Source organism: Capra hircus, chromosome 4 (genome assembly GCF_001704415.2).
Source record: "Capra hircus breed San Clemente chromosome 4, ASM170441v1, whole genome shotgun sequence".
NCBI lineage: Eukaryota > Metazoa > Chordata > Mammalia > Artiodactyla > Bovidae > Capra > Capra hircus.
Window position 1 is genome coordinate 21969743 of NC_030811.1, and position 12892 is coordinate 21982634.

Sequence of the window (12892 nt, forward strand, 5' to 3'; positions counted from 1 at the left end):
GTCTCCCACATTGCAGGCAGATACTTTACCATCTGAGCCACCCGGGAAGTCCATGGATTTATGTGTTCACCCTGTTTTATTTCTGTTCCTCATGCTGAGGCCATATGCTAACATTTTGGTGAGTTGCTTTTATGATACCGATGTGAAATCTGCCTGCGTTTGGAGTTTATATGAACAGTGTTGTGTTAGCATTTGGTCCATAGGCTCCACACAGTGCTCTGCGCTGTGCATTCTGCTTACAATCTCCGTCTTTATCCAGGTAAAGAGACCCTTTCTCAAGGAGAAGGACAGCTCAGGAGTATAGGATTCCCTGAGACAGTCTGTCAGGCAAGGGAGAGATCAGGTAGAAGAGGAAACACCCTGGAAAAGGAGAGAGGGAAAGGAAGATGCTGTCGCCATGAGGCCATGTGCTTGTGTGCTATTTTCCCACTTCTCATCCAAAGTAACTTTATTGGGTGGACATCATTGTCCTCCTCCTATGGTAGAGGAAGAGCTTCAAAGAGGTTAGGTAAACTATTCAGGTCAGTCAATTTATCTGAGGGAACATTGGTCACCTTAAAAGTGACCTTAAAGGTCACACATAGACCCAGATTAGGCTTTTCCTTTGGCAGCGGTTCTCAACCTTACCTGTACACGCTAGCATCACCTGGGGAACTTATAACCACTGACACTCAGGACCACCCACCTATACACACCCACACTCACTCAAGTTCAGATTTAGCTGGGCTCCAGGAGAACCCAGACACCAACTGAACTTAATTTTTAGTCTTAAGTATGGGGCTTCCCAGGTGGCGCTAGTGGTAAAGAACCTGCCTGCCAATGCAGGAGATGTAAGAAACTGGGGTTCAATCACTGGGTCAGGAAGATCCCCTGGAGCAGGAAATGATGACCCACTCCAGTGTTCTTACCTGGAGAATCCCATGGACAGGGGAGCCTGGTAGGCTACGGTCCATAGGGTCGCCCAGAGTTGGACACGACTGAAGCGACTTAGCACACAGATATTTGGTCACAGTTTAACACCCGCCTCAAGACAAGTGCTCTGAACCTGAGCAGAGGCTGGTGAGTTTCACACAGTGAACACACCCATGTAAACATACCCAGAACAAGAAACAATGTTACAGACACAGAAACTCCCTCTCACCTTCTCCCAGTCACTCTCCAGATCCTCAAGGATGACCTCTCTTCTGACTTCTGACACCACGGGGCAGTTGTGCCTGGTTCTGAACTAATTGTGTGGGCTTCCCTGATGGCTCAGAATGTAAAGAATCCACCCGCAATACAGGAGACCCGTGTTTCGTCCCTGGGTTAGGAAGATCCCCTGGATAAGAGAATGGCTACCCACTCCAGTATTCTTGCCTGGAGAATCCCATGGACAGAGAAGCCTGGTGAGCTACAGTCCGTGGTGTCACAAAGATTCGGACACGACTGAGCGACTTTCATATCTCATACATTGCGTATTCTTTTGTGCCTCGTCACTTTCACTGAAAAGTATGCTTGTAAAGTTCATCTGTGTTGCTGAATGAAGCTGTAGTCTGTTTCTTCCTATTGCGGTGTAGTATTCCACTCTATGACATTTTGTTCAACTATTGATAAACATTAGGATCTTTCCAGTTTGGGGACATTATGAACTAATGATGATATAAACAGTCTTGTATGTATGTTTTGGTGATTATATGTTCACATTTCCAGTGGGTATTTACATGGGAGTGGAACTGCTAAGTCTGAGGGTAAAACAGTGGCATTGTAAAAAGTTCCCTAGGGAGGTCCTTAAGGTGTTCCCAAGGTGGAGACACTCTTCTTTCCACTAGAGAGTATACCTGGAGCACTATGGAGATGTTTCTCATAATACCATCTACCAATCACTGGCACCTAAACCAACTTAGATTTCTTTGTTAAAAATGCAGAAAACTGCATCCAGTGAACTAAAATGAGGAGTGGGGATGTGGTCCTTGGGAGTCTACTGTCTTAGCAACCAACATCCAGGTGGTTCTTACGTACACCTAAGCTGAAGAACCGCTGCAGTATGCCATGTTGCAAAGAAGTCAGTCCAGACTCAGTAATATATTTCTCCATCCAAGATCTTTTGAAACTGATGAAAATGCAACATCTAAAGGGAACGATGATTTTAATTGCCTTCAGGGAGGATTTATAGATAAGAACTACTCCTCTCAGGCATTGTTAATTTTGAAAGCTTGCTACAAGAATGGGGATAGTTTAAAGACATTTATATACTTCTGTAACTTGTGAAAGCACTCTTTGGCTGGATTGCTTATCCCTGGGGCTGATAGAATATGTTTCCTTTATTCACATCAAATGGGTCTCATGAGATGGATCTAAGTCAAGGCCATAGCATTCTTATCTGTGAAAGATGAAGACACACCGGTTTTCCGCCTGGAGAACAGGAGTGATTTCCTGTTTTGTTTAGTTTCTTTTCTTTCTTTCTTTCTTTCTTTCTTTCTTTCTTTGTGTGTGTGTGTGTGTGTGTGTGTGTGTGTGTGTGTGAAACGCAAGTAACAGAAGTGTTTTCCAGGCCTGTTTAGTCTCTGCCCAGCCAGAGTGGGGTCCCCGCTCTGGTGTCCCCACACCCTGAGAACAGGACTCTTCTGTCTCACCTGGGCCCTGTCTCCAGGAACACAGCTCCCATAGGCAATTCCCCATATAACTGGTACCTAATGCCGTAGTTCCAACCCACTCCAGTATTCTTGCCTGGAGAATCCCATGGATAGAGGAGCCTGATGAGCTACAGTCCATAGGGTCGCAAAGAATCAGACATGACTGAAGTGACTTAGTACACACGTATGCCTTTGTTCCTCAGAGCCCAGTTTCTTATCCCAGACACAAAATACTCTAGCTTCCCACCCCATACCCCACCACCAGCCTCATTCTGTTCCTGTTCATGCTGCTTCTAATTTGCTTTTTACTTTTTTCCCAGTAAGCTGGTTGCCCAAGCTTCTTCTGAAACAACTTGCCCTAGGCCCCTTCTTCTCTTAACATCCCAGCTCTGTTTAAAGCTCTTAGCTCATTTCCAACTGAGCCCCAGGCATGGAACAGGCTCACAACCAAGTTCACTGGCTGTTACATTTCACCCCCACCCACCAAGGGCCTCATTATGACATTTGTGAACCCATAAACCCCTGCTTCCATAAAAATATTTTAAAGTATATTTTATGAGTAACCTGGTATAAAGGATGAATTTATGATTATATATATATTGCATTATATTATATATATCGTGCATGGGTGCTAAGTCACGTCTGTGGTGTCTGACTCTTTTCGAACATATGGACTGTAGCCCGGCAGGTTCCTCTGTCCATGAGATTCTCCAGACAATAATACTTGAGTGGGTTGCCATTTCCTCCTCCAGAGGATCTTCCCAATCCAGGGATTAAACCTGCATCTCCTTCATCTCCTGCATTGGCAGATGGGCTCTTTACCACTAATACCACCTGAGAAGTCCACAAGAATACACAGGAGAACTATACAGAAAAGCTCTTCACAACCCAGATAATCATGGTGGTGTGATCACTCACCTAGAGCCAGATCCTGGAATTCGAAGTCAAGTGGGCCTTAGGAAATATCACTACCAACAAAGCTAGTGGAGGTGATGGAATTCCAGTTGAGCTAATTCAAATCCTAAAAGATGATGTAGTGAAAGTGCTGCACTCCATACGACAGCAAATTTGGAAAACTCAGCAGTGGCCACAGGACTGGAAAAGGTCAGTTTTCATTCCAATCCCAAAAAAAAGGCAATGCCAAAGAAAGCTCAAACTGCCGCACCATTGCACTCATCTCACATGCTAGTAAAGCAATGCTCAAAATTCTCCAAGCCAGCCTTCAGCAATATGTAAACTGTTAACTTCCAGATGTTCAAGCTGGATTTCGAAAAGACAGAGGAACCAGAGATCAAATTGCCAACATCCACAGGATCATCAAAAAACCAAGAGAGTTCCAGAAAAACATCTACTTCTGCTTTATTGACTATGTCAAAAGCCTTTGACTGGGTGGATCATAATAAACTGTGGAAAATTCTTCAAGAGATGGCAAATACTGGATCACCTGACCTGCCTCCTGAGAAATCTGTATGCAGGTCAAGAAGCAATAGTTAGAACTGGACATGGAACAACAGACTGGTTCCAAATTGGGAAAGGAGTACATCAAGGCTGTATATTGTCACCCTGCTTATTTAACTTATATGCAGAGTACATCATGTGAAATGGTGGGCTGGGTGAAGCAATAAGCTGGAATCAAGATTGCTGGGAGAAACATCAATAAATTCAGATACACAGATGACACCACCTTTATGGCAGAAAGCAAAGAACTAAAAAGCCTCTTGATGAAAGTGAAAGAGAGTGAAAAACTTGGCTTAAAACTCAACATTCAGAAAACTAGGATCATGGCATCTGGTCCCATCACTTCATGGCAAATAGATGGGAAAACAGTGGAAACACTGACAGGCTTTATTTGAGGGGGTTCCAAAATCACTGCAGATGGTGTCTGCAGCCGTGAAATTTAAAGATGCTTGCTCCTTGGAAGAAAAGTTATGACCAACTAGAGAGCAATTAAAAAAGCAGAGACTTTATTTTGTCAACAAAGTTCTGTCTAGTCAAAGCTATGGTTTTTCCAGTGGTCATGTATGGATGTGAGAGTTGGACTATAGGGAAAGCTGAGCGCCAAAGAATTGATGCTTTTGAACTGTGGTGTTGGAGAAGACTCTTGAGAGTCCCTTGGACTGCAAGGAGATCCAACCAGTCCATCCTAAAGGAGATCAGTCCTGGGTGTTCATTGGTAGGACTGATGTTGAAGCTGAAACTCCAATACTTTGGCCACCTGATGCGGAGAGCTGACTCATTTGAAGAGACCCTGATGCTGGAAAAGATTGAGGGCAGGAGAAGAAGGGGATGACAGAGGATGATATAGTTGGATGGCATCACTGACTCAATGAATATGAGTCTGAGTAAACTCCGGGAGTTGGTGATGGACAGGGAGGCCTGGCGTGCTGCAATTCATGGGGTTGCAAAGCGTCGGACACGACTGAGCGACGGAACTGAACTGAACTGAACTGATGTATTGTTTTATGCAGTTTATTATATTCGGGGCTTCCCCAGTGACACAGAGGTAAAGAATCTGCCTGCCAGTGCAGGAGATGAAGGTTCCATCCCTGTGTCAGGAAGAACCCCTGGAGGAGGAAATGGCAGTCCACTTCAGTATTCTCGCCTGGAAAATTCCATGGACAGAGGAGCCTGGTGGGCTACAGTCCATGGCGTCGCAAAGGAGTCCAACAGGACTGAATGAGCACACATGCACATTATTATATTACATATTTTTCTTCTGAGTCTTAAAGATACAAAAATTAAAACATCTTTGCAGGTCCATAAAAAATATCATGGACCCTAGACCCCGTGCCTACTGGGTTTCATGGACCCGTGGGCCCTGCACATAGCCCATTTCGAGATGGGACAGCCTCATCCCTTTTTGTGTGACTTTTTTTTCATTAATAGGGTTCATTTTGAGGGTAGCTTTAGGTCTATCAGCAGAAGCTAAACTATTTGATCAAGTGCCTGCTAATAGACCCGAATTAAGTTTCAGAGCCCTAGATCACAAGTGCAATAGAAGTTTCTGTTTGTTCACAGTGAGATAACAAAGTCAGCACATGTGAAAGTTGGAAAGGTGCACTTCTTTTGTGTAAAAGGATCTCAGCTAGAGGAGAGAGATGGATGGGGGAGGGGGAGGGGAGAGAGAGGGAGGAAAAGAAAGGAAGAGGATAAAGGGACTCTCTTACCTTGTAATTGTTTCCACTGTGAAATGGGGTCTAGAAAAGGAGAGGGGAGCAGCAGTGACTCAGGGATGAGGGTTGCAATTCCAGGTTTAGTTGCAAGATGGCCAGATCCTGATCCGATTCAAGTTGGTTGTGACTAGCTGGGTAGTCTGCAATACAGAGGACACGACAGAGTCTTGTGGCATGGAACAGCATAGATTTCAGCCTGCAGGTAGTGGGGTTTCTGTCTTTGTGGTCTCACTTGTTTGGGAGTTGGCTTTGATTGACTATTTTTTTAAATTATTTATTTTTATTTGGCTGTGCCAGGTTGTAGTTGCGGCATGAGGGATCTTTATCCTCATTGTGGTGTGCAGAATCTTCACTTGCAGCATGGGGGATCTAGTTCCCATTGAAGCTGAGCCCACTGCATTGGGAGTGCAAAGTCTTAGCCACTCCCAGTGGACCACCAGGGAAATCCTCTGATTGACTCTTGAAGTGAATATTAACCTCTAGACTGTGGATTATGATATAACTCATGGAGGCCAACTGACATGGCGTTTGCACCTATGAATAGAAAATCTTCAGACTCCAATAATGTTTGTTAAATGATCTACTTCAGTAACAGGTAACAGACGCCCGACTCTTAACTGTGGCCACTAGGTTGTGGTAGAAAGTCTCGTGAATCGCACAGGGCCATCTTATTGTCCCAGCATGTATTGATGGCATGGCAGTGCAAGTATCGTTGAATTAGTAAGTTCTTTGTGACTCACCGGAGAAGGCAATGGCACCCCACTCCAGTACTCTTGCCTGGAAAATCCCATGGACGCACAGAATACCGAAAGGTGTCTCACCTAGGTGCCTTCACAGTATTTCCTCCAGAACCACTTAACTGATGATCCAATGAGAAGGCAAAAGGTCTTTATTGGATAAGTGGCATTAGGAAGGTGTATCAGCTGTTTCTGTGTGAATGAGCTTGTCATAACAACCACCATTTATTTGCTCATGAGTCTATGGGTTGGCAACTCAGGCTGCAATTCCTCAACGAACTTGTTTCTGCTCCACATGGTGTCAGCTGGGCTCACTCACACCTCCAGCTTCATCTGACGGAGATGGCTGCCAGCCATGACAGCTGAGACCCCTCTCCACATGCCCGTCCGTCATCCTCGCCAGGTTTCCAGACCGAGGCATTTTACGACCTATTCTTAGAACGTCTGCAGTATTAATTCCACCACATTCTATTAGTCAAAGCAAGTCACAGGGCCAACACTGAGTCAAGATGTGGGCAAACAAACTCCACTTCTTGATGAGAGTTGTTACAAAGAATTTTTGGCTGCATTTAATCAACCCCAGGAGGTTTAGTAAGAGCTTTGATTAGGTACCTTCCCGCTTCATGGTTTTATGCTTTAAGAAGCTGAATTTCTCTTTTATTTGGTCTGAAGAATATGTATGTACAATGTTTTACTTTGTGTAAAATAAAAGTTAAGAGAAAATGATTGGGTTAGCCAAAATATTTCGTTTGAGTTTTCGATAACGTGAAAATCCTGAATGAACTGTTTGGCCAACCCGATACTTTACAGAAGAATAAGTGACAGGCAGTGATCATTTTCCACCCTGTCCAATATTCCCACGTCAGTATATCCAAGAGGGAGAGGAAGCAGCAACTCATGTATCTGATGGGAACGAGGAAGAAAAGAACAATTCCAAAAATGGTGAGACACAGAACATTTTGGGCAGAAGAATGGTATAAGCCAGCCCTGCAGTGAGAGAGACTGAAATTCACTGGGGGAAGCCAGTGTGTGGATGATCCAAGAACAGAGCTAAGGATGAGGCCAGAGAAGCACATGGAAACCAGATGGTCTAGAGCTACAAAGCCATGCCCACAAAAGGTAGATTGTCATGAAATTTAAGTTTCAGTTGCCCTAATCTTTTTTCTCAGTAGAAGGCTTCCCTTGTGGCTCAGACAGTAAAGAATCTGCCTGCAATGCATAAAACCTGGGTTCGATCCCTGGATTGCGAAGATCCCCTGGAGGAGGGCACGGCAGTACACTCCAGTATTCTTGCCTGGAGAATCCCATGGATAGAGGAGCCTGATGGACTACAGCCCATGGGGTTGCAAAGAGTCAGACAAGACTGAGCTACTAAGCACAACATGGCCCAGTAGGTTTTTACTTATTATATTTCAGCTTTATTGAGGTACAATGGAAAAACACAATTATAAGATATTTAAAGTGCACAACATGATTTGAAATATGTACACACTGTGAAAGTGGTCCCCCCGACCTTTGAGTTCGTGAACACATTCCTCATTTCACATATTTACCCTTTGTATGTGTACATATGTGTGTGTATGAGAAAGAAAGAACATTTAGGTTCTATTCTCTTGGAAAATTTTAAGTATACAGTACAGTTAACTATAGTCACCATATTATACATTAGATCCTCAGACTTATGCACCTTACTGAAATTTTGTACCCTTTTAATAACTTCTCCCTATTTCCCTGGCAACCACCATTCTATTCTGTTTCTATGAGTCTGACGTTTCTGTAGATTCCATGTGTAAAGCGATGCATCGAAGTATTTGTCTTTCTCTGTCTTTTCACTTAGCCTAATGCCCTCAAGATCCACCCATGTTGTCACAAATGGCAGGATTTCCTTCTTTTAAAAGCTGAATAGTACTCCATTGCATGTACATAGCACATCTTTATCCATCTGTTGACATGTATTTTGGCTATTTACATATGTTGACTATTATGAATACTACTGTGATAAACATGCAAGGAGAGATATATTCTTGAGATCCTGTTTCCATTTTCTTTGGCTATATACCTAGAAGTGAGATCCCTGAATCATATGATAGTTCTATTTTTAATTTTTGAGACACCTTCAGGCCATTTTCTATTTGGATAACCAATTTACATTCCCATCAACAATGTGTAAGAATTCTCTTTCCTCCACATCCTTGCCTTGGGTCCTGTCTTCTTGATGGCAGCCATGGTGTCTTTATCTTTTTTTTTGATAGGTTCATTATAATATATCTTGAGTGAGTGAATGCTCAGTTGCTCAGTCATGTCCGACTCTCTGCAACCTCATGGACTGCAGCCCACGAGGCTCCTTTGTCCATGGGATTTTTCCCTGCACGAATACTGGAGTGGGTTGCCATTTCCTTCTCCAGGGGATCTTCCCGACCCAGGGATTGAACTTGAGTCTTCTGTGTCTCCTTCATTGCTGGCAGATTCTTTACTGCTGACCACTAGGGTATGTCTGAGAGAAGGGCATTTTGCATTGAGATAAGGGGCAATAGCATTATGAATACAGATGTCCAGATCTCTCCTCAGGGTCAAGAAGTTCTCAGCTATTATTTCTTTTTTTTCCTCCCTTTTAAAATGTACAGTGTTTAATCACTAAGTAATTGCAAAAGCGAAAGTGAAAGTGAAGTCGCTCAGCCGTGTCCAACTCTTTGCGACCCCATAGACTGTAGCCTACCAGGCTCCTCTGTCCATGGGATTTTCTAGGCAATAGTACTGGAGTGGATTGCCATTTCCTTCTCCAGGGGATCTTCCCAGCCCAGGGCTCGAACCCAGGTCTCCCACATTGTAGACAGACGCTTTACCATCTGAGGCACAACATCACTAATTCCAGAGCATTTTCATCATCTGGGTTCTTATTTCTTGATACAATCTTCCTGCCGCCTCTTTCTCTTTTTCTCCTGGAAACCTGTTTATTCTAATATTTATATGTTTCATTGCATCCCATAGATCACGTATGATTTCTTTGCTCTTTTTCTTTCACGCTTCTTTTTTCCCCCCTGATTGGGTTATTTCCTGTCCTCTAGGAGAAGGCAATGGCAACCCACTCCAGTACTCTTGCCTGGAAAATCCCATGGATGGAGGAGCCTGGAAGGCTGCAGTCCATGGGGTTGCTGGGAGTCGGACACGACTGAGCGACTTCACTTTCACTTTTCACTTTCATGCATTGGAGAAGGAAATGGCAACCCACTCCAGTGTTCTTGCCCGGAGAATCCCCCGGACCAGGGAGCCTGGTGGGCTGCCGTCTATGGGGTTGCACAGAGTCGGACACGACTGAAGCGACTTAGCAGCAGTAGCAGCAGCAGGTAACTTATTCTGTTTTCCCTTTGATCTACTCTGGTACAGATTTTCTCTATTGCATTTTTCATTTCACTCATTGAATTCTTCAGCTCCAGAAATTCTGTTTGGTTCTTTTTTATGCTTTATATCTCTTAGTTAAATTTCTCAATTTGTTTACTTTTTTCCCTGATATCTTTGAATTGTCTGTTTCTTGTAGCTCATTGACTTTGTCAGAACAGCCATTTTTAATTCTTCAGCAGCTAGATCAGAAGGGCTTATGCCTCTGAGCTCAGTGATTGGAGGATTATTGTTAATTTTTGGTGCCATATCCTTGATTCTCTGTGTTCCTTATAGCTTTGCATTGATGCTTTTGCATTTGAAGAAGCAGACTTCGCAAAAGATTACTAGTTGCCTTGAGATGGGGTGTATTTTTTTTTTGGTCCTATTATATCTGGGCTTTCCCCTCTGCCTTTGTATGGATCTACCTGCTCCACACGTCTTTCTTTTATTGCCGGATTCTTAAGCTTTTAGGTTGTCTCTGATTCTTTCAACTCACTCGGCTGACTGCTGAAATCTTTCTTGTTTTCCAGAAGGTGGAGCTATAGCTCAAGTTTGTGGCTTCTCCCTTGTCCACGGATCCTGGTCTGTTTTTCTGAACGCACTGATTTTACCAGACTTTCTTGCCACTGCCCTCAGAGGCAAGCCAGCTAAGGAGTCCAGGGTGGTGTGTCTTTAGTCCTGGGGCACTTGGGGTGCCCGCAGGCTGGTGGGGAGACCCTCGGGTGAGGTCCTCCCAGTGGCTTATGGGCGAGCTTCCTGTTGGAGTTCAGAGCTCAGTCCGCAGGAACTGCGTCCCTTTACTGTCCTTTGGTGTCTTTAATCTGCCTCTTTCCTGATCTCCTCCCACCCACCCATCACGGAAGTCCTGTCTCAGTGCTAGGGACACTGCTGGAGAGAAATGGGTTTCTCCAGCTGTGTTCTGTGCTGAGCCAGAGACTCACTTCGCCTTCCCCTTGGGCAAGGTGTCCGTGGACTGGCTAAGCCCCTCTGTGTCAGTATGGAGAAGGGGCAGCACTGGCAGAGCTCCTCTTGCTTTCTCCACTGTGTGCAAGCTCATGGGGTTCTTTCTAACAGCTTTCTGAATCTTCTTTTTTCTGAAGGCCAGAATTCTCTTCCATCACTGGGTATTTGCCTAAGTTGGCACTCTCCACATCTTCCCTGGCCACAGCCAAGAGGGTTTGGGGCAGGTTTGCTGGCTCCTCTGGTCCACAGCCTTTTCTGAAGTCTGTCTGCCTATTAACAGATGCACAGGTAGGCAAGAGTCCTCTTGGGTCCCTTGGTGGATAGTGCTGATGAAGGCCTAATTAGGTGTTTCTAAGAGGGACAAAACAGAGGGACATCCTATGCTGACATGAGGATTGTCAGTTCAGTTCAGCTGCTCAGTTGTGTCTGACTCTTTGTGACCCCATGGACCACAGCACACCAGGCTTCCCTGTCCATCACCAACTCCCAGAGTTTACTCAAACTCATGTCCATTGAGCTGCTGATGCCTTCCAACCATCTCATCCTCTGTTGCCCCTTTCTCCTCCCGCCTTCAATCTTTCCCAGCATCAGGGTCTTTTCCAATGAGTCAGTTCTTCGCATCAGGTGGCCAAAGTATTGGAGTTTCACCTTCAGTATCAGTCCTTCCAATGAATATTCAGGACTGATCTCCTTTAGGATAGACTGGTTGGATCTCCTTGCAGTCCAAGGGGCTCTCAAGAGTCTTCTCCAACACCACAGTGGGATCGTACATTTTTCTAAAGTTGCCTGTGTGTGTGTGTGTGTGTGTGTGTGTGTGCGCGTGCGTGCGCACGCTGTCACTTCAGTCATGTGCAACTCTTTGCAACACTATGGACCATAGCCTGCCAGGCTCCTCTGTCCATGGGATTCTCCAAGCAAGAATACTGGAGTGGACTGCCATGCCCTCCTCCAGGGGATCTTCTTGACCCAGGGCTCAAACCTACCTTTCCTATGATTTATGCATTGGCGGGTAGGTTCTTTTCCACCAGCTCCACCTGGGGAGCCCTAATAATGCCCATTCATGACCTAAGTCAGAGAAAACATTCAGTTCTCAGTTTCACCACTTTGTGTGGGTATGCTCAGTCACTCATTCATGTCCAACTCTCTGCTGAACGTTTTTGTCTCTGACTTTAAAGTACTTAAAATAAAAATAGGATAATCTTGAAACAAGTTTGAGATCATTTGTTTGCAATCTTTAGGAAAAATCTTAGCGGAGAACTACAGCAACTCTTCTTGTTTAAATGACGGTAAATGCTTTCATAGATCAGTTGAGTGATTCCCTCTCACTTTCCTTTCCACTGAAGCCGTTCCGTGGTGTCCATGTTCACCCAGATCCCTGAAATAACTCCTAACTTGTCTCCATCGACCTATTCTTGTCTCTCTCTGAGCAGCAGTTCCCTGCCAAGTGGCCCCAGCCCAGTATCAGCATCACCTAACATCTTAACTTGGCTTCCATAACAAAGTACCATAGCCTGAGTGGCTCAAACAACAGAAATTTACTTCTCATAATTCAAGAGGCTGGAAGCCCAAGATCAAGGTGCCAGCATGGTTGGGTTCTGATAAGGGCTTGCTTCCTGGTTTGTAGACAGCTGCATCCTACCTGTGTCCTGACATGGCACAGAAAGTGAAAGTGAAGTCTCTCCTTATAAGGACACGAATCCCCTCATGGGGACCCCCACCTTCACGACCTCACTGAAACCTAATTACCTCCATAAAACTCCTCATCCAGATATCACCACATTGGGGGTTACGACTTCAACAGGTGAATTTGCCAGGGACACAATTCAGCCCATGGTGCTGCTACCAAAATTTTGGCTTTCTCTGCCTACCAGCATTGAATAAGAGAATACAGAGATAAAGTTTGGAGGAAATAGGAAGATAACCTTAATCCTCAAGCCAGTAGAGGAGAGAGCTCAGTAGCCTCCTGCCTCAAGAATTGTATCTCCCCTCCTTGGGGAATCAAAGGAATCATATAGTTGGGGCTCACAGT